The sequence below is a fragment of the Chrysemys picta genome, chromosome 4 (genome assembly GCF_011386835.1).
Source record: "Chrysemys picta bellii isolate R12L10 chromosome 4, ASM1138683v2, whole genome shotgun sequence".
Classification (NCBI taxonomy): domain Eukaryota; kingdom Metazoa; phylum Chordata; order Testudines; family Emydidae; genus Chrysemys; species Chrysemys picta.
The window spans coordinates 150,526,471-150,553,620 of record NC_088794.1 but is presented as its reverse complement, the minus strand read 5'-3'; the positions used below and the strand labels follow the sequence as shown (position 1 = coordinate 150,553,620).

The 27,150-nt window shown below is 48.3% G+C and overlaps 1 long non-coding RNA gene across 4 annotated transcripts in view; it reads right to left on the bottom strand.

Moving 5' to 3' along the window:
• Nucleotides 1-24,764, bottom strand: part of LOC135982764 (uncharacterized) — a 136,732-nt gene extending 111,968 nt beyond the window's left edge. For 3 of the 4 annotated variants that reach the window (XR_010600315.1, XR_010600313.1, XR_010600316.1), the window contains exons 1-2: nt 24,608-24,764; nt 23,902-24,028 (exon numbers count right to left, since the gene is read on the bottom strand). This is a non-coding gene — a long non-coding RNA (uncharacterized LOC135982764). Of the gene's footprint in view, nt 1-12,878; nt 13,206-23,901; nt 24,029-24,607 lie in introns of those variants that run through there. The other variant, XR_010600314.1, reaches the window with a different exon arrangement.
• Nucleotides 24,765-27,150: the final 2,386 nt, after the last annotated feature.

Here is a 27,150-nt window from a genome sequence, read left to right as displayed (position 1 = left end):
GCAGGGAGGTGGATTAACTGCACCGAGGGGAGAGCTCTCCCCCCTCGGCGTAGGAACTTCTTCGCTAATGGCGCCATTGGTCTACACTGCGGGGGGGGAGGGAAATCGATCTAAGATACGCAACTTCAGCTACAAGAATAGTGTAGCTGAAGTCGACGTATCTTAGATCGACTTAGATTGACTTACTTCGCGTCCTCGCGGCACGGGATCGACGGCTGCCGCTCCCCTGTCAACTCCGCTTCCGCCTCTTGCCCTGGTGGAGTTCTGGAGTCGACAGGGAGCGCGTTCGAGGATAGATGTATCATGTCTAGATGAGACGCGATACATTGATCCCAGATAGATCGATTGCTACCCACCGATCTGGCGGGTAGTGTAGACATACCCTAAGTGTAGACCTGCCCTAAGGATAGAGCTGATGCAAAGCCCAGGGAAGTACATGAGAGTCTTGCCATGGACTTAATTGGTTTTAGATCAGGGTTTATTTCCATATCTAACACAAACACACACAGGTACAAATTGGGGCAACGCCTGTGTTTGAAGACCAAAAAGGGGAAGCTATAAATCCTTTGGCAACTACAGCTACCAACAAGCCGCGATCCAGAAGGCACTCGAGGGTGTGACTTTAAGCCTATGAATGGTCCCATTTGAAGTCGTATGACATTACACCTGTTCTGCAAGGAATTAAGGGTGAAGGGGCCCCAATGTACAGAGTCCCTGTGATCACAGAGCTTGACTTTGGGGGGAGGAAGGGGCACAGCACCGCATGGCAAAGAACAGCCTGATCTATATTAGGGTACATTATAATCAGACCCCTCCAGATGGGTTGAGTTGCTTCCTTCAGCCACAAGAAGAGCCTCTGATAACACCCCTCTGGCAACACTTACTGGTCCGGTGCGTTGCGCTAGGAAACCCATGTCTGTTCCACTAGACTGACCCATCACTCTTAGAGCAACAGCAGCCGCACGATCCTGAAGGGAGCATACCTTCTTCCCAGTAACCAGCTGCGGGGTGGAGATATTATTTGGCATAGCACTCTCGGGGGTAAATGGCCAGTTTGGAGTCCAGCCAGGTTCTTGAGCCCTCCACCGGCCCCCCTGGGAGAAGCTCCTCTATAGATTATTTAGGGGAATCTCTGGTTCTCAGCCCTGTTCTGGATGCCCTGGGATTGTTTAGTCTGCAGAAGAGAAGAATGAGGGAGGATTTGATAGCTGCTTTCAACTACCTGAAGGGGGGTTCCAAAGAGGATGGAGCTCAGCTGTTCTCAGTGGTGGCAGATGACAGAACAAGGAGTAACGGTCTGAAGTTGCAGTGGGGGAGGTCTAGGTTAGATAATAGGAAACACTATTTCACTAGGATGGTGGTGAAGCACTGGAATGGGTTACCTAGGGAGGTGGTGGAATCTCTTTCCTTAGAGGTTTTTAAGGCCCATCTTGACAAAGCCCTGGCTGGGATGATTTAGTTGGTGTTGGTCCTGCTTTGAGCAGGGGGTTGGACTAGATGATCTCTTAAGGTCCCTTCCAACCCTAATATTCCATGATTCTATGCCCTATTCTGACCTCATCTGTTCCCCTCTCTGATGTTGTAGGAGTGTTATTTGCATACACTTCTTTAACAATTGGAAGTGTCTTAAGTCAATGTAGGAAGAAAGCTCTTGGAACAAACCAGAGGGCGGGGGAGGAAGAGAAATTAAGGGCCTCCCTGAATCAGGGCCATAGAACCGATTCCTAATTGATTGTCATTGGAATGCCATTTATCCTGCTCTTTAAGATAAATTCCATGATTTATGATGTATTGATTATTTACATTGCAGTAGTGCCCAGCTTGTGATCAGCGATGACAAACTACAGCTTCTTAATCACACAGGGTTTTCTGTCTCCACAAGCTAAATTCCCTTCCCGTGATACAAACCCCTTCATTCTTCCACCAGAATAATCCCAGCTTTAATTTCCCTCTCTGCACATCCTCCCTTTCAATATTCTATCCCCTCCAGCTACGTACATGAGCAATTCACTCATTTAACTCTCTCTCTATTGCTTAATAATCCTATCTCTAGGATCTGTTATGAGCTGGGTGAAACCTTGTAATGGATTGGGTTAAAACCCCATTGAGGTTGGTAGTGAGAACTCACCCTTTCAGTTTAACGTAACTGTAAAAACCTCCACCTAAGACAAAAGGTGTGCGTGAACCCACCCAGGAGCTTCCTTGGGTAGGTGGGCGTGGGTGTGAGAGAACACACAAACTGAGGACAGACAAGAATTGAGAGTGGGGCAGGGCGGGGGGGGAGAAAGCCCACTAATAAGACAGAAAATATCATATTGCCGCTATATACTTCCTGAATATTGTGGGCAGATGTGGTCACCCCATCTCAAAAAAAGTTATATTGGAATGGTAAAAGGTTCAGAAAAGGGCAACAAAAATGACTAGGGGTATGGAACGGCTGCCGTATGAGGAGAGATTAATAAGACTGGGACATTTCAGCTTGGAAAAGAGATGACAAAGGGGGGATATGATTGAGGTCTATAAAAACCATGACTGGTGTGGAGAAAGTAAATATGGAAGTGTTATTTACTTTCTTTCAGAACACAAGAACTAGGTGTCACCAAATTAAATTAATAGGCAACAGGTTTAAAACGAACAAAAGGAAGTATTTTTTCACAGAAACGCACAGTCAACCTGTGGAACTCCTTGCCAGAGGATGTTGTGAAGGCCAAGACTACAACAGGATTCCAAAAAGAACTAGATAAGTTAATGGAGGATAGGTCCATCAATGGCTATTAGTCAGGGATGGTGTCCCTAGCTTCTGTTTGCCAGAAGCTGGGAATGGGCAACAGGGAATGGATCACTTGATGATAGCCTATTCTGTTCATTCCCTCTGTGACATCTGGCATTAGCTACCGTCGGGAGACAGGATACTGGGCTAGATGGACCTTTGGTCTGACCCAGTATGGCCGTTCTTATATTCTTATTAAATTTCACCCACATACCCCAAATTCACCCAGGTTTTCCTCATAACAGCTTCCTTAAACTTTTAGAGTTCATTTGTGTTAACAGAAATGCAAATAATTGTTAAAAGAATAAGCAAGTTCAAAGGACATAGAAGTTAAAATTCCCAAGTAGAGCAGGATAAGACATGTTTATACTATGACCCATTTCAGGTAACATCTGCTGAAAGCACATTTTTATACCGCAACTTAGGAACCCAGCAATACAGCAGAAGGAGTCACCGTTTACAAAATAACAGCTTGAAGAATGTGCTGATCAGTATTCTATACCCTAAGGTGAGGCTTTGCTTCTCTTAACACATTTTTATTGCAGACTATGGAGCTGGCTCTAATGGCAACAAATAAATCTTTGCTGATAAACCTCACACGTGAAGTTTTCTTCTTTACCATGAATAGGCTCCAGGTTGTATAATCATAGAATATCAGGGTTAGAAGGGACCTCAGGAGGTCATTTAGTCCAACTCCCTGCTCAAAGTAGGACTAATCCCCAACTTTTTTTTTTTTTTTTTTGCCCCAATCCCTAAATGGCCCCCTCAAGGATTGAACTCACAACCCTAGGTTTAGTAGGCCAACGCTCAAACCACTGAGCTATCCATCCAAGAGATTATTCTCAAACAATAACTTTTGATGAGTTTCTGAGAGTCAAGGGCAATATATATATATATATATATAAAACAGACAGTAGCACGTAGGAAACTGTACAAGCTGGATTTCAGTATAAACTCAAGACTCCCCTCCCATCACAGGTGCACGCGCCAAAAGAAAGCGTGGAATATTGTAAGTATTTCACATTGAGTCATTCCTTGTTCATTGCTTGTGTGTGTTAATGCATATTTCAGTCAGAGTTTGATAGAGGGAAGGAGAATTCTAGCCGGAAATGAACTGTAGATCTCCATATATGGCATCTCTGGTCACTGGGTAAATAATCGTTGCTCGTTCTCTTTGGGAGGGCCTTTCTGACTTCAGGATCAGATGTAACTACATGAGCTCTGAAACTCCAAGTTCACTTCTGAGGGTAGGTATGTAGATGTGTAGGGAAGCTAATGTTACAAACTGCTTTACAGAATGCAGGGCAGAGAACAGAGTTAAGCCTGAAACCAGTTAGCACTAGAGCTGGGTGAATTTTTTCCCGCACAAAAAACTTTTTTTGGTTCAAAATGCAAATTCGGCAACACGGACATGCTCTGTGAATGTGTGTCAACGTTGCTGAATTGGTACAGACAAAGAAAAGCTACAAATCTTTCAGAAAAAAGCGTTCTGCTTTGACATTTTTAAAATCAAATGTTTCAGTTTTTCATTTGAAATATTTTTGGGTTCAAAATTCCCTTTAATTTTTTTTTTAAATGTTTAAAAATGCTCAAAATCAAAACCAGGTTACATTCAACCTGAAACAATTTTTTCCTCAAGTCTCTGACAATTATAAAAATATTCATTTTCACTTCAGCCCGAAACACACACATCTATACACACACACACACACACAGAATTGCCAGCCACCGAAATACCCATGATTCACCCGGTTCTGATCACAAGTTGACAAGATGGAGAAGCAAGATGTACTGAGCTTTTGTTCAGTGCACCAGAGTAGAGAAACAACTGAGTATGTTTGACTACAATCTGCCAGCACTGCGATGTTATTCAATAACATATTGTGGGTCAAATTGCTCTGCTGGCTGCATTCCGCTGAAGTCAATGGATATATGCCATTGGAGCAGTGACAAGAGAACTGTTTTGTGCCCAAGGAACTCGGAGCAGAAGCAAGAACGAACAAGATCCAAGGTGGCAGCTTTCTAGGCAAGGAGACAGGGAGGGAGAAAGTCCCTCGTGCTCCTAGCTGCTGCTAGGACCCCCTTACCCTCTCTGTTTGTTCCCTAATGCTGCTGCAACAGGCGTTCCCATAGGCGATGGCTACACTTACAGCAGTGTGTAGCCTACAGGTACTACATGTGCAGCAACACACCGCAGTGAAAGCCTTCAGCAGGGGGAGGTGGCGGGGAAAAGAATCCAGCAGAGAGGTGGCAGCAGGACGCTACATTGCTAAAAATAGCCGTGAGAGCCACTGCTTGGGTGTGCAGAGCGCTGTGTACAATATGTCCCCTGGGGGTTCAGGTATGCAGAGCACTCCACTCTACCTGCCGAAGCCGGGCCCCACTGACGGCACTGCTCTATGTACCCATCTAACCGGGCGCGCAGTGTCTGTACGGTACACACCACCACATGCACACACCTACCCATACTTGCTTAGCTCGTCTAACCACTAGTTCATACGTCCGGAGGTGAATTGCTTTACTCATGCGGCTCTCCAGTTAGCAAATGAGAATGGCAATACATCTACGAAGAGATTTAGCGTAGGGGGGTAGGAACCAGGGATTAAGATTTATCGGCAGCAAACACCCAGAGCAGCAGGCTCAGAAGAGAAAGCAGAGTGGAGAGGAGAAAGAGGATGCACAAACGGCCTCTCCAGCAGCAGCTCTTTGGAGCAGGGATTGCCTTTTTTCTTCCGTGTTTGTACAGGGCCTAGCACAACAGTCGTTAACTGGGGATCCTCGACACGGCAACAATATAAATAATACTCATACGATTGCTCACATTACACATGGCCACCCAATGCATTCCTGAGAATTCTGACTAGTCTGCACCCAGGTCAGCACTCGACTGATGATCTGTGAAAAGGACAAACTACTCAAGCAGCAGCAAGCCAAGGTGCAGTGCTCATAACGTTGTCCTCAAGCAGGATCCCTTCCATTATTGTAGATGCAGTACCAGGGCCGGCTCCAGGGTTTTGGCCGCCCCAAGCAGCCAAAACCAAAAAAAAAAAAAAAAGCCGCGATCGCGATCTGCGACGGCAATTCGGCGGGAGGTCCTTCACTCCAAGCCGGAGTGAGGGACCGTCCACCGAATTGCCGCCGAATACCTGGACCTGCCGCCCCTCTCCCAAGCGGCCGCCCCAAGCATCTGCTTGAGAAGCTGGTGCCTGGAGCCGGCCCTGTGCAGTACTATTTGCAGGCACTGGGACAGGTGGGTCTAGGCCCACTCAAACCTAGAGGCCCGCCCACTCCACCAAGTGGGAGGAGCCATTGGGCCCAGGCCATGAGTACCGTGGACAAAAAATGAAAAAACAAGAATAAGAGTGAAGATTAAAGGTTAACAATTAGGAATCCAGAGGGTGACACTGAGCAGGGAACCCCGGATAGTGCCCATTGCTCCTCAAAGGTCTCTCAGGAGAGTCAGAGGACACTGCCCAGAGGAACACTGTCTGGACATGTACTGGAAATAGGTCCCACCGTCACAGAGCACCCCCACATCCAGCTTCCTCCTCCTGGTAGGATGGATGACCATCTTGGCCAGTGCTGGAGGCGGTTGACAAAGGGGTCTCGTGACTTTATGGAGCCCTGGATGGGGTGTGCGTGAATTTGGAGGTGCAACAAGTGAAGCCAGAACCTCAGTAGGAGGCTCTAGAGGAGTATGAATAGAGGCTGCAACCTGATGCACCCTACATAGAGGTGCACCAGGGTCTCCCTCCGGCTGCAGAAAGAACAGGTGTCAGGGGAGTTCGTGAACTGCGCCAGGTACATGCCCGTGCTTACAGCACCATTGTCGAAGCAGTGTTGCCAACTCTCATGATTTGATTGTGCATCTCATGACATTGGATGCTTTTCTCGAATCCCCAGCTCCTGGAATCATTTCCTGGTGGGACCATCCCAGCTTTTCTTTTGGAAAAGTACCATCCTAGTCCTCACGGCTGCTGAGCAACCTTTGGAAATGTGACCTAAGTGCAGCCTGAAGGCTCAAAGACCAAAAGGAAATGATAGACATGATTATTAGTTTTAAATCTCGTGATGTTGGGGGCCTGACTCATGACTTTTGAACTCGGGGGTTGGCCGGGTTGTAAGTTGCAGTCAAAGCTCTGTGAATCTGATCTGTGCACACTGCACAGCTTGAGACTGAAGGACGCCTCCATGGGGCGCCTGCCATGGGCTTTGGATCCAGCCCTTAGAGGACAAAAAGGTTGCACAGTCAGGTACTCGAAAGTCAGGCAATGCCAAAGAAAAGGGGTAGGTGCCCCCTGGTACGTGATCTGGGTCATGGAGGCAAAGGTCTATGATGGGGGGTTGCTACCTGCTGATTTCAATCTTTACTATTACACATGCAAGGTACGGCATCTGATTATTCATCTGACTATTCATACAGTAGGAATTGCAGCCGCTGCCGCTGAGCGGGACGTGAAAGGAAATACCATAAGAAATGCAATAGCACAGGCACAAAGGGCAGAGTTAACCCCTGTAGCGCTCAATGAGAGAGCAGCCCCTGTGTATCAATGTTCGGAGCCCTTCTTCTCCAAGCCGTGTTCTAATTCAAGGCCAGCACGTCAAAGAAGACATACTGTGTACAGAAGGCAGCACTAGAGGTGCATGATGGCCCATATATGTCGCACAGTTGAGCCTCACCCAATCTATGCTTACCCACATGACCCGTTGAAGTGAATGAGTCTATTAACCCGGGCAGGGATAATCCTAGCAATAAGGCTTTGCAGGATCAGCTGGGCATTACTTATGTGCAGAGTTTCCTGGTTAATTTTTAGTTCATCTGCTCGCAAAACTAAGGGTGGGGAAGTGGACATATAGTAGACTCCAACTAGCACTACAATAGATTCCTTATGAGTTTTAAGTATAATTTCACATCGTCCACCTCATAAAATAAAGATCCACAATCATAGCAAAGAATACAAAGGCTTTAATAACGAAGATCAAATGAAGAGCTTTAATCTGTTTCTTCCTAGTCTCACTTCTGCCTGTACCTCCCCACAAGGGCTGGAAGTTTTCAGTCACAGAAGCAGCGCTGTATTTCTTAGGAGTCTGTCACTCTCTGCTAATCTTCTGATGCTGAAAGTCATTTTAAAGCCATCCCTGTCTTTTTGGATTTGCATAACTGTCTAGAAAGAAGACTAAAGCGGCAAAGTCTGATTTAGTGTGAATGAACATGTCATAAAACATTTTCAGCCCTGCATCATTCATGTAAATCTTTCATGATTTCAAAGTTTCCAACTAGCCAATAACATAAATATTACAGCGTTGTGCTAGATGCTAGTTATGCCCGAGAAGACACGGCCATAATAAGTCCGTCTTCTCAGGTGCTAATCATTTTTCAGAAAAATACCTTGTACGTTGAAGTTGTTTGTGTTTGTCTTCACTGCAACACTAGATTTTTACGAAAGCTCTGTCTGACCCTGGCAGCTCTGAGAGTTACCCAAGAATGAGGATTTCTATCAAAACATTTTTCAGATTTGGGGGGGGGGGGTAATGAACTAAAAAATGGCTTATTTTTTAAAGCTTCAAGATGTATGGCCCTACGCTAGGCTCCAGCCAAACTGCACCTAGGACGGATCGAGAAATGGTCTCAAAGAAGTGGTGTAAAACTCACCTATTAACTGTCCCATTTCTGGGGCTGTTGTGTGGAGCCTGAGGGCTGCTCTAATTTATGTCAGCTGCTAACTGACCCAAGTGCTGAAATGACATCCAGGGATTGGTGAAGCACATGACATCCTAGCTGTCATGATATATGGAATCATGGACTCTCTTAAAACGGAAGGTGTTATTAAAGAAAGCAGGCTACTACACACAAACAGGCACACAGTTTGAGTCCCAGCTTGGACTCCTTTGTTTACCAGGTTCCAGATCCTGTCTGGCACTCAGCACACAGAGACATCTAATGGATTAATACTGTACTACAAGTAATGTTATAGTGACCACGGTATAGGCCCTTTCCTCTATCCACTCCCCTTATCATAGCAGCAAGGAGGTGCTAGGAGCCTCGGTCTTACTAGAGGATTCCCCTTGCACTTTTATTTACATAATTACTCACTGAGTAGTCCCTCACTGGACAGCCAGCCCCACTGATTTGAGTTAGGTAATTCGTGGAACAACTTCTACCAGTGTGATTAAGGGGGGCAGAATTTGGCCATTTACCCTTAATCACATTGAATAATACAAGATCCCATGAGTAATTCATTGAAGTCAATGGGACCAATCATGGAGGAAGGTGCTACTGAAAGCAGACAATGGATGGGCACCCAGGTCGAAGAAAGCAAACCCTTCTTACATCTGGCAACTTGTTAAATATCGCATCAATGAAGGTGCTTTCTTCCTGACTCAGATAAAGAGCAGCTTCTTCCCTGAAGCACGAGACTTAATGCTTACCTTTACAAGCTAATAATATTATTCCTAGCATTCATGTAATCATCTGATGATCCTTTTGCGAATCTGACTAAGCTATTTGACTATGTAATGTCCTGCAGCTGTGTACTGTACAGCATATTGGCAGTGATTAGCTTCACTTTGGATTTCCCTGGTCAATGTTCGTAGTGATAACGACCCCTGAGGTTGAGAGCTTACTTCATAGTTCAGATTGTTTCTTCTTTTCCCACCAATGAATGCAAAGTGTTTAACATGCTTTAATTTACTACAACTTTCTGCACCATATACATTCCTCATCCATCCTGTTACAAACTCTGGTCCAACCATTCCTTGTCCTTGGTTATTTGCTAGCGGATTTATCTATCAAAACTATATTCCCCCCTCACCCCCCAAAATTGTCAGAAGATCCCTGGTAAAAGTCAATCTGCAATCCTTTCAGTGACCCCCTCTCTCTGAGCCCCTTTCTGGGGATGAAATTAGCCGACAGGAAAGAGAAATTATACTCCTCCCGACTTTAAAGTAAACATTCATAGTAAGGATAATAATGGACATCTTTGCTTCATATGCCAGAGCAATAATATTGAGGAAGCGGATTATAGTCCACTACTAGGTCAACAAAAGTAAATTGCTTGCATTGTTTATTCCTATTCGTCTCTAAAGCCCAGATCCTCAAAAGTCTTAAGGTGTCAAACGCTCATTGAAATCAATTGGCATTAGGCACCTCAATACCTTGGAGGACCCGGGCCCACATCTAAATTTGCTTGACACCTAATTCTAGTCCCACTATACCCTGTGAAGACCTCCAATGACACTAGTGCTACTGGTTCCACATCCCTGTCAATTAGATGACCTGCATTAGGATGTGTAGATTCTCTAGTTTTGCCTGCCAGGGTCGGTTAGAGAGACAAGGTGCGTGAGGTAATAGCTCTTAATGGACCAACTTCCCAGACCTGAAGAAGAGCTCTGTGTAAACTCGAAAGCTTGTCTCTCTTACCAACAGAAATTGGTCCAATAAAATATTGGCCACTGTCGGAAGACAGCATACTGGGCTTGATGGACCTTTGGTCTGACCCAGTGTGACCGTTCTTATGATATTACCTCACCCACCTTGTCTCTAATATTCTGGGACCAACATGGCTACAACACTGCATAGGGTCTGTTAGATCATTTTATTTAGTTGTTGTCAGCCTAGCAAAGCGCTCTACTCTGGGCGCCTTAAACAAAGCCCAAGAAAATGAAGAAAGAATGAAATTATTAAGTTAATTACTCATAATGCCAAAATCTCTGGTGAATAAAACAAAGTCCAACTTGTTTAAGAGAGATTAAGCTCATCATAGATATGTTAGGGAAAAAGTGACAACATTCAAAATGATTTGACCAAAAAAAAAAAAAGCATATTTGTCATGAATCATTTTTTCAAAAAAATATTTCCATTTTATAATCAGCTCTAGTCCATAGCAAGTCTAATGAGGTAGGATCAGAGTCTAAAATAGGGAAAGAACAAGTCAAAAATTACTTAGATAAGTTAGATGTCTTCAAATCACCAGGGCCTGATGACATGCATCCTAGAATGTTCAAGGAGCTGACTGAGGAGATGTGTGCCATTAGCAATAATCTTTGAAAAGTCATGGAAGATGGGAGACATTCCAGAAGACTGGAAAAGGGCAAATCTAGTGCCCATCTATAAAAAGGGAAATAAGGACAACCTGGGGAATTACAGACCAGTCAGCTTAACTTCTGTACCCGGAAAGATAATAGAGCAAATAATTAAGCAATCCATTTGAACCTAGAAGATAATAAGGTGATAAACAGTCAGCATGGATTTGTCAAGAACAAATCATGTAAAACCATCCTGATAGCTTTCTTTGACAGGGTAACAAGCCTTGTGGATGGGGGGGAAGCGTAGATGTGGTATCTTTACTTTAGTAAAGTTTTTGATACTGTCTTGCATGACCTTCTCATAAACAAACTGGGGAAATACAACCTAGATGGAGCGACTATATGGTGGGTGCATAACTGGTTGGAAAATCGTTCCCAGAGAGTAGTTATCAGTGGTTCACAGTCATGCTGGAAGGGCATAACAAGTAGGGTCCCGCAGGGATCGGTTCTGGGTCCAGTTCTGTTCAATATCTCCATCAATTATTTAGATAATGGCATAGAGAGTACACTTATAAAGCTTGCAGACGATTACCAAGCTGGGAGGGGTTGCAAGTGCTTTGGAAGATAGGATTAAAATTCAAAATAATCTGGACAAACTGGAGAAATGGTCTGAAGTAAGTAGGATGACATTCAATAAGGACAAACACAAAGTACTCCACTTAGGAAGGAACAATCAGTTGCACACATACAAAATGGGAAATGACTGCCTAGAGAGGAGTACTGCGGAAAGGGATCTGGGGGTCATAGTGGACCACAAGCTAAATATGAGTCAGCAGTGTAACACTGTTGCAAAAAAAGCAAGTATCATTCTGGGATGTATTAGCAAGTGTATTGTAAGCAAGACACGAGAAGTAATTCTTCCATTCTACTCCATGCTGATTAGGCCTCAACTGGAGTATTGTGTCCAGATCTGAGCGCCACATTTCAGGAAAGATGTGGACAAATTGGAAAAAGTCCAGAGAAGAGCAACAAAAATTATTATAGGTCTAGAAAACATGACCTATGAGGGAAAAATTGAAAAAATTGGGTTTGTTTAGTCTGGAGAAGAGATGACTGAGAGGGGACATGATAACAGTTTTCACAGACATGAAAGGTTGTTACAAGGAGGAGGGAGAAAAAAATATTCTTCTTAACCTCTGAGGAAAGGACAAGAAGCAATGGGCTTAAATTGAAGCAAGGGCGGTTTAGGTTGGACGTTAGGAAAAACTTCCTAACTGTCAGAGTGGTTAAGCTCTGGAATAAATTGCCTAGGGAGGTTGTGGAATCTCCATCATTGGAGATCTTTAAGAGCAGGTTGGACAAACACACCTGTCAGCGATGGTCAAGGTAATACTTAGTGCTGCCTTGAGAGCAGGGGACTGGACTAGATGACCTCTCAAGGTCCCTTCCAGTTCTATGATTCTAAGTCTCTGATCACCAAGGCAGACAATTCCTTGGGCCTAGAGTGGTAGTTACACCCGTTCCGTCCTAATATAAATGAGAATGGGTCCTCTCCATTACAGTCAAAGCAAAGTATTTCTTATTAAATATTGTTAGCAATTATGGATGTTGGATTTATTCAGAGGTGTTTTTCAACACCCTAAGTAAGATGTATTGGGGATCCTTTTTATTTTTAAGTATTCTTTATGGTGTCTATGATTTCTGCCGTGGGATGACCTGGTCTATGTAAATTTGGGGGATTTAGGAATGTTAATTTTTACATTCACTGGAGTTATAACAAAGAATTTGGCCAAAGGTTTGATTTAGACCTTCATTGGGTGAGGAAAGAAAAGCAAAAGAAATTTTCAAAGATAGAAAGGTGTTTTTCCAGCCGAAGGGTATTAACCACTGCGAGTCGTTTCAGAACAGGCCTTTTTCTTTCTGTATTCCATTACACAGCCTGCGTGCTGAGACATGTCACATTATATTAAAAACAACAAACCCTGTGTTCTGCTTTCAGATCAGACATCAATAACAACCACCGTAACAATCACCACGCCGGGTACCTGTGAGAAATTGATAATTTAATACCTCCAAGAGTTCTCTTTCCATTACACAGACACTGGTAAGAAATAAAACAAAAGACATCTCCAAGAGCACAGGCTGCTGAAGTTTTCCGCAAAGAATGCGAATGATCCACATGAAAGGGGATTGGCAAAGAGAATAAAGGCTTGATTCCGATCTCTCTTTCCCTATGGCAACGCCTATGGACATCAGTAATTAGGAAACCATTAGAGTTCTATAGATGTTCCTCCAGAACCTGTCTGAACTTGATGGAGAATGAGATCCTCGTTGAACCACTGTATAGAATTCTATAGCAGAGTTGGCATTCCCATACAGGTGACACAGGTGTAGATCAGGAGTAACTCCACTGAAATCAATAGAAGTATATTGGGGTACATGAAGAGGGAATCAGGTCCACCGAGCATTTTGCTCTACATTATCCATTCGAATCAGGCCATTTGCTGTGACAGAAAGCTGATCCCACACAATGGCTGTCCAATGGCCCAGTTGCCAGTGCTCAAGTGTTCACATCACACAAATCCACCACTACCAAAAGCCATCTCATGGGGGAGGACAAGGACTGAACCATCTACATGCTATTCCCCCTTCGGCTCAAGCTTTGGACATATTTGTAGGGCAATGTGGGCAAGCTGGCATTCTCATCACGTGTGACCAGCGTGTCCATGGAGAGAAGACTTTCATGACCTGGGTTTTGCGATCAAGCCTATAGCCACGGGAAGCCCCTCAGCTCCTGGGGGTCCCCGGAGTGGGATGAAATGGCAGTGGAACATTTACCTCCAGTGCTGTAGTGCCCCCGGTGTGAGGCACAAGTTCCTTTAAACCGGCAGAGCTTCATAGTCTCATGGGTTCTGGACACATTCCCTGCTGCCCCTCATCCTGTAGATCCTAAATCTCCCCTCTTTGAGGGGCAAGAGACCAGCTAGTGAATCTTGGGCCCTACACCCACTTGTTTAGAAACTCTGAATAGATGCTTTGTGGTGCCTCAATACGCAACAATGCTGGTCTTTAACAGGCAGCTTTGCAAAGCTTTCCATAAAATAGATTAATAGTTCCCGCCCACACCACCTTCATGCAACTTTCATTCAGCCTCACTCGCCGGATGAGGCAATCAACAGATGCACTGGGGGGGGACCAGACAGGAGCTGCAGATACTGCTCTGTGGGGCAATCCAATGGCTGGAGTTGGCTACACAGGGCCTATGACAACTCCCTGCAGAGCATAGGATGGAAGGTTCCATGCAGCATCAGATCATCCAGTCCTGCTTTTCTCCCACCCACCCACACACCACCCCGAGCCCACCTGACCAGCGTAATGCAATGCAATACAGGGAGCTCCTGGGGACCACACACCCTGAAAGGCCTGCCCTGCATGGCTCCAGCCCTGCCAGACCCAGGTTCCAATGCCAAACTGCCTTCTACAGCTCAGGGATCTGGGATTACACCAGAAAATAAGGTGTGGCAAAATAAACCATCAAATTCCTATCTCGTGTATATTAGACACATGTGTATGATTGCATTTAGCTATACAGGCCCTGAGCCAGAGGGGTAGTTAGGTACATGCATAACTTGAAGCACCTGTGGAAGAAGGAGTCTGAATTCACCTCTAAGGGGCCACTCCAGATGCACATTGATATCAATGTGAGACCAACCATTGATGTCAGACATCAGCGTGCCCAAACCCACTCGACTGTGCACTCTCCTCCACAAAGAAAAGGCAGCTGTGAACAGGGCGGGCTGTGGCACCTCCCTTCATTTGGCTAATGTCTCACTCAGTCCTTTTTGGTCACTAATCCAGGCTGTGCTTGTTTAATAGCCCTAACCCCAGCCAGAGGTTTAATTTGTTTAATGATATATTTAGGGCTTCAGGGGCCTCTATAATGAATTTCATTAAACAGAAAAATTATACAAAGCAGTATTTTTATGATTAATTAACTCTGCATAAAAATGGTAATTATAATTATGCTCATAATTCCACTCTTCTGTCATCATCATCATAATTGATCAAAATATTGCACCCCACCAGCATTCAAAAAAACGGCAAAGCAGGCGGGAGGGGAGGGGGAGTAGAGACGCATTCCTAAATCAAAACCTACAGCTTTCCTGGTCAGTACTCAAGCACTGCATCCATACTCCAGAGCTTTCAACTCACCCTGCTCTAAATCAGCCAGGACATCTTTCCCCCAGATCTGTTCTTTGTAAGAAGAAGAAAAAAAGATGACAGACCGTTTGTAAAGAAAAAGCTCATTGCTGATCAAATAGAGTCTCAGAACAGCTGGGACATGTGCTTTGAAAATGGCCAGCTGCCGTACTTTTCAGCGTTCTGTGCCTGGTTTCTGATCCCAGAAAATGAAGGCTTCATCAAAAGCATCTCTCACCCGTTTTGGAAGATATTAAAGATTAGACTAGGGAGCTCAAATAGACTAGAGAGGCCGCCAGATAGCTCTGCTCCTACCTTTGCACTTCCAGAGTGTGTCCTCAGGGGATCAGAAAGTGTTTGGAAAAAGGGGGGTGGAGCATCATTGCCCTGGTATGCTCAGGCACAGAGGCGTTAACTAACTTGGCTAAGGTCAGACAGCAAGTCAGTGGCAGAGTCAGAAAGTTCGTCTCTAACCACTGTGATAATTAATAGTTTTATAAAGCTCTGCTCTCTCTCTGAAGCTCCCCTGACCCTCCACATATTCTCCAGTGCTTCTTGACCGGCACTAACTAAAGGCCTTGGGATCTTCCTCAGATCAGCTGGCTTCTTCACACCCCTCCTGCTCACTTTTTGCTTTGACGTGCATAAAGCTTTCCTCTCCCATGCTCTCTTGCATTTGCTCAGGACCACAATGGAGATGGGTCAGCCACTGTAGAATCCCACAGACAGCTAGCCAGCTCAGGGATTTGGGATTACACCAGAAAATAGGGTGTGGCAAAATAAACCATCTCGTGTCTATTACACACATGTGTATGATTGGATTTAGCTATACAGGCCCTGAGCCAGCAGGGTAGTTAGGTACATGCATAACTTGAAGCACGTGCATTGAAGCCAATGGCATCATTCCTGCGATTAAAGTCAAAAATCTTGCTGAATCAGGGCCAGATTGAAGAACCAATGTATGTAGGGTACCAGGCCTGAACAACCCCTGAAAGGCAGTGTGTGCCAAAGAATGGCAGAGAATTAATCAGGAGAGGCCTAGGACAACAGAGGGAGGAGGTGGCAAGGTCCAAGGAAGAGCTCAGAATGTCAGGCCATGGATGCCCGTACAGCTCTAGCTACCAGAGGGCTCTAGGCACCAGCAAAGCAAGCATGTGCTTGGGGCAGCCCATTTGCAGGGGCAGCAGGGATCCAGCCTGGGAGCTGAGAACCAACAGGGGGCCCTGGGAGCTGTAGTTCCTTGGTTAGCTCCCTGCCTATAGAGCCAGCCCTGGAGCGGGGAAAGAACTACATTTCCCAGCATTCCCTTGGCCTCTACCAACAGGAAAGAGGGGGAGGGAGTGAGGAAGCTGAGACCTCATGCTGCAGCCTGCTGTGAATGGAGAGCTGCCCTGGGAAGGGCAGGGAGACCATATTTTAACATTCGAAAAATAGGACACTCCACAGGGAGGGAGGGTAGCCCCACCCTGCCACCATCCACTCCCTCCGACTGCCCCCCACAGAAACCCCAATCCATCCAACCCCCCCTGCTCCCTGATCACCCCCTCCCTGCCCCTAACTGCCCCCCAGGACCCCACCCCCTATCTAAGCGCCGCTGCTCCTCCTCCCTTGATTGCCCCCTCCTGGGACCCCTGCCCCTAACTGCCCCTTGGGACCCCATCTAAGCCTCCCTTCTCCTTGTCCCCAACTGCCCCCTCGTGAGACCCCCCCCCCCCGCAACTTTCCCCCTAGGACCTCACCCCCTGTCCCCTGACAAACCCCCGGGACTCCCATGCATATCCAACCGCGGCCTGTCCCCTGACTGCCCCTCCCCAAACCCCTGACCCATCTAACCCCCCCTTCTCCCTGCCCCCTGACTGCCCCCCCCGAACCTCCACCCCATCCAACCTCCCAGCCCCCTTACCGTGCCACTCAGACCAGCATGTCTGGCTGCGCGCAGCGCCAGACACACTGCTGCATACATGCTGCCATGCCCCCCCGCAGAGCCACAGCCCTTTCACCCCCCCCCCCCCCAGCACCTGCCTTCCAGATTTGAACACCTCAAAATTCAGGAATGCTCAAGCTCAGTTTGGGCAGCTGTTACTTCATTTCTCCCAAATCAAATATACTGATCCACTGTAACTTGCTGTAGAAAAAAGTAGGATAAAATTGAGCAAGAAATGCTTCCCAGTGGTTATTAGGACTGGAATTGCTATTTTCAACAGCCGTTGCCTTTTTGTTTGTTTGTTTGTGTGAAAGGAAGACAGTGATATTGCATTGGCAAATTCCCCATAGAAAGAAAGAGTGGAACAAAAAAATAATAAAGGCTCTTCAACTTTTCCTCATTTATGTAGGACAGTCTTATAATATGCATCCAGATATCCTCCAATCACACAAGCTGAAAATTGTTCCACTTTACTGCAGTTCTGTAACCATATGGGAACCAATCCTGTCTGTGTTCTATGCCCACCCAAAATTCCTGCTGAATAACCCGCCGTGGGAGCGAGTTACCAGTGACCCAGGGCTGCGGCGGAAGGAGGGTGCAGCTGGGGGGGAGGGGAGAGCGCCCAGGGCTGGGGGGCAGGTGGGGGGGGAGCCCAGGGCTGGGGCAGCAGGGGGGTGCAGCAAGGAGCCCAGGGCTGGGACGGCGGGGGGGCAGCCAAAATGTTTTTTTGCTTGGGGCGGCAAAAAACAGAGCCGACCCTGCTAGCTACCCAGCTAGACCAGACAGTGCTCCCGGTGTGCGAGTGAGATTTGCCGGGCTTTCCCCCCATGCGTTTGATTCTGGGGAGCTGCGGGGATCTTCCCTCCACATTTTCACCTAGAGGTAGCAAGGTGGGGCGGAAATACAAAGTGTGATTGTGCAGGTTTTCTTCCTCTTCCTTCTCGTCTGGAGTTTGTCTCTCTCTTCTCCTTGGGTTTTGTACCTTCCCCCACTCCCACAGACCCATAGTCATGCCCACTAGATTCACTCTTCCCCCCACGTCTGGCTCAGGATCACCCCAGCACCACCATTATATCCTGGAACCTCAATATTACTGGACTGCAGGCCACCCTCTGTCTAACATCACGGCTAAGGAGATGCCAGAGGGTTTGCAGTCCCCATCTGCCCTACCCCAAATGCCCTGCCACACTTATTTCCTGGGCCAGAGGAGGAAAAAGCCTGAAGTCCCTCCCTTTGTATTACTCAGGGAACTTCCCTTGGGCCTATTTTACTGACATTGGATCTTTTAATCTCTTGTCAGACAAATGCAATTGATAACTGCCCCCTTCCCCCCCCCCCACTCCCTCCAACCACCACCACAGTATTCCCTTGACGAACGGCTTCTATTGTCTTCTACACCCGGCTGAGTCTTTGGGTGGGTAAATGTACCTTGAAGTGCCTCCAGCTGCTGGATTCTCTGCTTGGAGTTCATTGTTTAAATTGATAGCACTAGGCATGACATAGAAAAATATTGTTTCATCTCCCTAATCAATTACACTGTCACCCTCTCTTTTCCAACCAGGTTTTCGTTAAGCCCATGGTAAATGATGTGTTTGTGCCACTCCTGCCACATAAAGTATGGCTTTGCAATGGAACAGGTCTCGTTTCCAGCGCGAAAATGATTGATGAGCCCTCTTTATAGAGCCCCGCTCTGCATGGGTGAGGCCGAATTTATTTTTACCTTCCGCTCAGCTTTGGCAGGGAAATATTAGCCGTGCCGCTGGGATCTAGTGCCTCAGGCACTTCCCCGCTGCCCGTGCTCAGTGCGGCGTAGTCCAGACTGCATTCACCTGAACTGCTTTTCAAGAGGGAGTCCAAAGGCTCTGGGTAGCAGGTGACAAGAGCAACAAGTTTCACAGCAACAGGCCAGACCGTTTCAAGGCTTCACCAACGGCTGACTGAGTAGTTCTGGCCTCCTCACCGCTCTGCTTACTTCTAAGTTTCCCTCACCCCAGGAACTTCAGCCAACGTTCTCAAATGGGGCTGCCTAGCATTCGTACTTGGGCTCCTAGCGTCAAGCGGCCTGGTTGTCAGAACCGCTGAGGCACTCTTCCCCCCATCCCCTCCAAAGTCCCTGGGAGCGGTGAGTGCTCAGCGGCACTTCCGAAAACCAAGTCTCCGGCGCGTAGGGCCTAGTTACAGATGTAGGAGCATCACTTTGGCTTGAAAATCTGGGTCTTAGATCGGAATACTTTCCAGCAGGCAGAGCAGGCTGGGCTAGGAAAGCTGAGGAGCCATTTCTGCAGTCCCAAAGAGGGTGAAACCGTCACTGACGTCAACCAGGCCTGCATGTCCAGGGAGTAGGCCCAAATGCAATATCCCTCAGTTACCAATATTTCCCAAAAATCCACGTCTCCAAAGCCAGAGGGCTTAAAAATGAATGCCTGAGGCATCCTTCCCCTCAGGACCTATGTCCCTTAAGAACAATCTGCTGACTTAACATATGTGCTGGCAGAACATCAGTAGAGATTCCTATAGACTGTGCTTCTGTAAGAGCTTCGACTCCTCTAGTAAGCAAGAAAATGGCATTTTGTGCTTGGAAATTCCTGGTTAATAGTCACACGTGCACATGGGTGTATTTCACGTGTGTATTTGAAGGGTGGGGGCCAGGGGACCAGTACTGAAGGGGCACATCTTTCCACTCCCCTCCCTTTCCACTCCCCTCTGGCCCTTCACACAGCCCTGTCCACTTGCCCTGCCTGACAGAGCCTGTGCAGGGAAAGCAGACGGGGCCACGCTCAAGGGCTGGAGACAGCGGGGGGCCAGTACTCACAGGGTGCATCTTTCCCCTCCCCTCCCGACCCTGGCTCTTCAGTGTGGCAGCCTGAGGGCAGGTGCCGCCCCTCCTCCACAAAGGCCGTGCGCCCCATTGATGCCCAGCACCCCTTCTCTTGCAGAGATAAGGGCACAAGCCCTGACCTCACCCCCCAAAGCAAGCCAAAGCTCCATGTCCCCACATTCTAACCATAAACAAGGTCCCCCTGACCTCTGCCCCCTAGGGGTGCTGGTGGGGGGGGGGACTGAGGTCCCTTGGTGTTGCCCATCACTGTTGGCAGGCATGGCCCATTCTGCTCAGTCCTGGGCCTGACACAGCATGGGCTCAACCGGCAGGGCCCAGTTCTCCCGCAGCAGGTGGGAGCACGCCCCCTCCCGCTGGGGAGAGTGGGGGGGGGGGCAGAGAAAGGAAACAGAACCTGTTACCCCAGTCAGAGCAGGGGTGCAGCCCCAGAGAGCCCCAGCCTCGCCCTGCGGGGTGAGGGTTGCCAACTTTCCAATCGCACAAAACCGAACATCCTAGCCCCTCCCCTTCCCAAGCCCCCCCCCCCCCCCCCACTTACTACATTCCCCCTCCCTCAGTGGCTCGTTCTCCCCCACCCTCACTCACTTTCCCTGGGCTGGGGAGGGAGTTGGGATGCGGGGGGGGGGCAAGGACTCTGGGCTGGGGGTGAGGGCTCTGGGCTGGGGCTGGGGGGGTTGGGTTGCAGGAGGGGGCTCCAGGCTGCAGGGTGGGGCTGGGGGATTCGGAGTGCTGGAGTGGGCTCCAGGCTGGGGCTTAGGGATTCAGAGTGCCGGAGGGGGCTGTGGGTTGAGGCTGGGGGGTAGGGTATAGGAGCGGTGAGGACTCTGGGCTGGGGGGTTCAGGGAGTGGGAGGGAGCTCTAGGCTGGGGCAGGGCTCTGGGTGTGGCTGGGGATGAGGAGTTTCGGGTGCAGGAGGGGGCTCTGGGTTTGGGAGGGGCTCAGGGCTGGGGCAGGGGATTGGGGCTTGGGGCACGGGCTTACCTCGGGCGGCTCCCGGTCAGCAGCGGAGCAGGGCTAAGGCAGGCTGCCTGCCTGCCCTGGCACCGCGCTGTGCCCCGGAAGCCTGCAGGCACCATCCCCCGCCCCAATTCCCATAGGTCGGGAGCCAGTGCTCGGGCAGCCCGCGGAGCCCTGTGGGCCCCCCGCCTAGGAGCCGGCTCCGGTGGTCACTTCTAACGGCCCAGTCAGCGGTGCTGACCAGAGCCGCCAGGGTCCCTTTTCGAAAGCCGGATGCCTGACAACCCTAGGTGAGGGGAGTGACACCGAGACCAGTTTGGTCCAAGATGGAGGGCAGTGATGACAGATGGCTCATGGGGAGGTGGGGTGGGCATACGAAGTGTTAAGGGTGTCTCTGAGGGGGTGGAGCAGCCACATCGTGTGGTGGGGGGGAAATGGGGCAGGAGAGCCCCCACTCGGCGAAATGGCGGAGCGAACTCGGCTGCCGGGGACAGGCTGAGGATGCTCCCGTCGGCAGCTTTGTGCTCCACCCTGGCAAAGGGTGGCTGGCTGGGGAGGGCACCATGCGCAGCCTGCAATGAAAGGGAGGGAGGGTGGCTCCTAGCACGGACAGCAGAGACGGCAAAGGGAGGAGGGGACAGGTCATTGTCCCCCAGACTCTGCCCCCCCACACAAAACAGCACGCCCACACCCAGTTGCCAGCAACCCAGGTGGGGGGGTCCTCAATACGCCTCACTGCAAAATAGCAACACACACACCCCCGCTACCTGAGAGCCAGACGCTGAAGACGGGAGGAGGAAACCTTCCAGCTGTGCCTCTGCTGTTCCCCTGACCCCAGCTTCCCCATCCAAAAACATCCCTCTCTTCCAGACCCTCCCCGCTACACATGCTCTCCACAGTCCACACTGGCTCTGTCATGCAGGACGAGTGGGCAGGGCTGAATGCCCTAGAGCTGCAGTGAAGGGACGAGGTCAGCAGGGGAGTGGAGAGATGCAGTGGGGGGTGGGGGGCACAACACCCCTACATGCACCCCCCAATCGCCCACTCCTGCACATGCAGCGCTGATCATTCTGCTAGATGGACTCCACTTTATAGACATTCTTAGCTGGAATTAGAGCTAACTGTGCATGGGACGGCAAGGTCAGAAGGAGAGTACAAGCAGGGGTGCGAGGCCAGTTCTAGGCTAGTGCCATCAGCAGGTGTTCTGTGCTAGCACCATGATCAGTGTTAGCTTCCCCCCAGAGAGAGGAGGAACAAGGAGTTTGGGAGACAGTGGAGCTGGTGGGGCACAAGAGAGAACACTCTGGCTTATTATGTGTGATTGTGACTCCTCTCTAATGGCCAGATAAAACAGAGGATAAGAGCCTGCTACAGCTACCAACTAATGGAGATCCTCCTTTAGCTCAAGTGGGGGAATGCTGTAGTTTAGTATTGGAGGTCCTGGATCCTGCCCTGTTAATGAGCCATGAGGAGGGTTGAGACAGTCAAAATTCCTCCTCTCATCTGCGCATATAACAATGATACGGAGCTGGGCCCACCTTGCTGGGAAGAAATAGACTGAACTGGACGTCTGTTAGTACATTTCTGTTTAGGTGGTTGGGCCCCCATGTTCCCCAGGAAGCTACCTGAAGCAAACACCGGAGGTTTGCTGCATGAAATGAGGTACAAGTTACACATTTGGAGGAGCCGGAATGTTTGTCAATCGGATTGTAAGTGAATAAAGGATGTCAGATGGATCACACTTGGTAAAGGTGATAGACACCGTAGCTGTATTTTCTGAGTGCATCTGGCCATTATCATCCTACAGGAGCTGTCGGGTTTCAGGAAATACACTGCAAATGTATTGCAGCTGCCATTCAGTTATAGCCAGCAATTTGCTAATATTTCGCAGGGCAAAGGTCCCTGCCCATTTATTGCAAACCTTGAAGAATGAGTCTGAAAGACAGGGTACATTGTACTGCCCTTCCCAAGCACACACTCAGTGCTATTTAATCGGGGTGCAATGTGGTGACTTGCAAGGTGTGTCATGGTTTTGCTTAAGTGAAATGTACCAAGCACGTTCTCTGTGGTACAGATGTGCAGCTCAACAGGAATTCGACTCATGAAACAAGCAGAAAAAATGCCCCAACATGGTTTTGCAGATGCTGGTCCTCCTAACGCCCCAATCCCATAAGTAATTCCATACAAGTAACTTTATACACGTGACTTGTCCCATTAAACTATGATTGGGTCACATCCAGGTTTCCTTTCAGCTAAATCATCAACATTGAAGATGGTTCAGGTCAAAGGCTCTGATTCGATAATAGACATTTCTGTGTTTAAAGGCTTCTCCCTCCATTTCGCGCTGCCACCGAATCTCAGTTTGCCACACAGCCCAGCACTAATGAGACACGGAAGACAGACAGACTGGCTGCAGTTGGGCTCCAGCATGCCCAGTCTACAGTAGTAATGGAGACCTTTTGTCCTCTTCTGATGCGCACGGCATTTGAATGAGGGATCTAATGGTGACGGCTACCCAGGCCAGCCCCAGGTTCAAAAACTGCTCCCCGCAAGGGAAATACACATTTTAGGGGTAAGTATCAAAGACACAAATGGCAGTTTGGTGCCTAACTCCGCTTGCCTTCCAATGGGAGTTAAATTAAAAGGCATCAATGACAGCTAGGGACTGATTTTTGTTGTTATTCTAAAATTTAGATTTTCCCCTCTCTGAACTTAAACTTCACTCTTGCCCAACACCCAGGATTCAACAGTGCAATCCCTGGAGCTTAACTTCTACCTCTAATTACAAACCTTCAACTGGAGCAGAGTAAGACCAGTATGGGGTTCTTCTGAAAATTCCATCTGGACAGCAGTGCAGAGCCGGCTGAACCAACAAGGTTTTCCCTTGGGTGAAGGAAGCAACAGGTCCTTCCCCAGCTCTGGCTTGCTGCTGATTCTCTCGCTCCAATTGGCTACTCTGATGTCTTTGGGGACTTTCAGGAAGACTTAACTGGAAATACGGATCCATGTAAATGCGAGCTCAGAACATTGCAACAAACTAGTGTTTATTTCCTCGCCTGTGTTCCAGGCTCAGTTTCCCAGTGTTATGAGTCTAAACAGCTAAATAGTTTTAAACCTTGCAGAAAGGCTGATTATTTCCATTCAATCAGCTACACTTTATCTCCCCTTGTAACGAGGGTCACTCACCTCTCAGAAGTGCCTCCTGTCGGCTGGCTGGGGTGCTGCAATCTTTCTTCTCCTGTCAGCCTGTGTAGGTTGTCAACCTTTCAGCAGGTCTTCACTGGCTCAGCCCTCCAGCCAAATCTCACAGTCACTATGGATCATAGAATCATAGATTATTAGGGTTGGAAGGGACCTCAGGAGGTCATCTAGTCCAACCCCCTGCTCAAAGCAGGATCAATCCCCAACTAAATCCTCAAATGGCCTCTCAAGGATTGAACTCACAACCCTGGGTTTAGCAGGCCAACGCTCAAACCACTGAGCTATCCCTCTCCCCATTCAAGTCCAGGAAGAAAAAAAAAAAAAAAAAAAAAAGTCTCCCAATCCCTGGCTCAAGCTGGACTCAGCCCCTTCTTCCTGAGGGGGCCTTCTCTCTCCAGCCCCTCTTGGGCTCCCAGCCCTGCTAGGGCTTCGAAAGGAAACTTATCCCCTTCTTGTGGTTTCCCAAAAGAGTCCTGCCAAAACTGTTTGTCTACCTTCCCCAGGGCCCTCAGCCCTGTTTCTGGGACCCTTTAAATCTAGCCCCATTTCTTGGGATTTTAAACTAGCCATGTCCCCTTTCCGGGGCTTGGGCCACTCCAGCACTAGTTGGTGGGGAAACCTAGGCCCTCCTACTACTGCAGATCCTAACCCAGGGACCCTACACACAGCAGCCACCTGCTGCTTCCCTTACTTGGTTGCTGCTACATTCCCTGGGCCTCTTCACCTCTGTTCATTCCCTTAGGTCTAGAGCTCTCAGGTCCTTTAGCTCTCAGAGCTAGCAAATGCAGCCCATCGGGCTCCCTGCAGCCAGAGCAGAGCACCCTTCCCTTCCTTGCCCCTCAGGCCCCAGCCAGGAACTGACCTGCTCAGGGCCCGCAGCGCCTTTTATCTCAGCCTGCTGGGCTCTGATTGGCTGCTTCTATGCAGCCTCTCTAGGCAGGCATGGAGGACTCATCTTCGCTGTTCCTTTCCTGGGACAGGGTGTGCTAGGACCAGGGGGTCTCCAGCAGGGGGCCTTGAAGAAGCAAGCACACCCCATCACTCATACTCCTCCACCTGTTTTCAAATCACATCTCCAAATGGATGTCCCCCCACTGGCTGCAGCGCCTAACTTCTCTCCCACTGCTTTTAGACTGGTAAGGAGCCTAAAATGCCCATCTCCCATGGAGATTTGGGAGATCCAGGTTCAATTCCCTGGTCTGCCACAGACTTCCTGTGTGACTTTGGGTAAGTCACTTGGGCCCAGATCTTCAAAGATATTTAGGCACCTAATTCCCATGAGAGCTGGGCTTTAGTATCCCGGTCTCAGTTAGGGGTAACAGCTGTTAATTACTTGTTAATAAGTAATTAAAGAAGTTATATAATCTAGGATGTAATGCAGAATCTTATATTTGGTCGTAAAACCTTATTAACTGTTATGTGACAAATCAGCGGAGGGTTGTTGCTAAAAGCAGGCTGTCATCTTGGGTACAGAAGAGTGTACTGAGACTTTAGCCTCTGCCTTTGTTTGCATACAGCCTTGCCTGTATATACTCAGCCAGTTCATTGGCCGGTCACCCTCGACTGATCACTGGGGTGTGCCATTCTGTGCCTGTGCTGAAATAAACCTGTTCCTCGTCTCTGAACTCTGGAGTTAGCAGTGGGCTTTGTCTGCTACTGCAAGCGGTGGATGTGCACCCAAACACATCCCTGCACCCTCCAGTCAGGTTACATTTCGACCCACCACTTCCGGAGGAAACAAAGAATCTAATAAACTAAACGCAAACATACCTCTTCGCCCCTCGCTGGCTCACTGCTCCACAGACCCTGCACCCCGTCCCACGGTCTGCAGGGTTCTTCTCCTGCTCTTGTGTGGGGGCCTGGTTCCAAATGCAATAATCTTTCTCCTCCTTGTGTCAGGATGTTTCTCCATCACCTTTTCCTGTGGCTCCTCGGGGAACCCAGGCTCTCCTCTGGGTTCCAGTCCAGGGACCCTCTGGTGAGCAGCTAAGCTCTGCTCCCTGAGCCTCGTCGCTGCCTCCTTGGACTCCTTCCTACCTTGGCCTTCCTCCAGGCCCTTTCCCACAGCCATCCCTGGGCTGACTGCACATCTGCCTCCCTCTAGGCCTTTCCTCCACTCTCTAGCAACCAGAGAGGGACTGCAGAGTTCTTCCCTTCTCCCTGCAGCCCTTTCTGCTCCCACCCAGCTCCTCCATAGACTTCCTCTTTAGTTGTGCCCTGCCCACCCTCCAGATGCAGCCAGGTGCCCCACTTTATTTCAGTTTCCACTTAACTTTTTCATCACCTGTGTAGGGTACCATCACAAACGGATATTCCGGTGATGGGGCAATATAAGTACCTTAGATACATAGATAGATCCCATTGAAAGTCAATAGACTCCTTTAGGCTCCTTTGAAAATTACAACTTCCATTGCCATTTGTGTTTTGTAACGATTATGGTCCCTGTAAAGGATTCAGGGCCAAAAACTGTCCCTCCTGAAGTCAATGGTAGCTCTTTTGATTGTCTTCAGTGAGAATGGTATCAGCAGGTCGTAGCAAAAAATGCTACGCAAGATGATTATGTATTGTATATAGTATCAATACTATTATACAGTGAGAACCAAAACTTGTGTAATAATAATTCAAAAGGAGAATGTTGCTGACTGCGTGACTATCGTTAAAATCTTTAAGACGACTCCGTGCTCCACTGTGAAGCAACTCCCAACATGCAGCAAACAGTCAGCAAGTGCCAGTCATGGTCAGCTAGTAATAAATTCATACTGATGAATTGGGAACCACACGGAATTCAGTTCTGAAAGCTTCAAAAGTTGCTTCAACAAGATCAGAAAGCTTCCATCTCTGAAGACGGCCCTCTCCAATTAAACAGTGATGTGTTAACTGATGGAGGAGAGACAACGTGTAAAGCCAAAAAAGAGTGATACTGCACAGCATACAAAATGTCAGGACACTGAAGAACTTGCACAGAAGATAATTCTTTATTGAAAAACATGCCCCCAACTGATGAGCTGGTTTGTGCTATTGTAAAGGAAAAGCTGAATGCTCATATATTTTAAAAAGTAGCCCTTTGACTTGGGAAGATAGCCTTCAACATGTAAATTGGTGTACTCCCATGCGCACCAACTGATAAGGCTGAATGGAACATGGCATCATGTTCCACTTCTGCAGCAGGCAGAGAGACACCTAAGGACATATACCTCCTTTCTGCAAATTGAGTTAGTTACGGTTGGTTTGTGT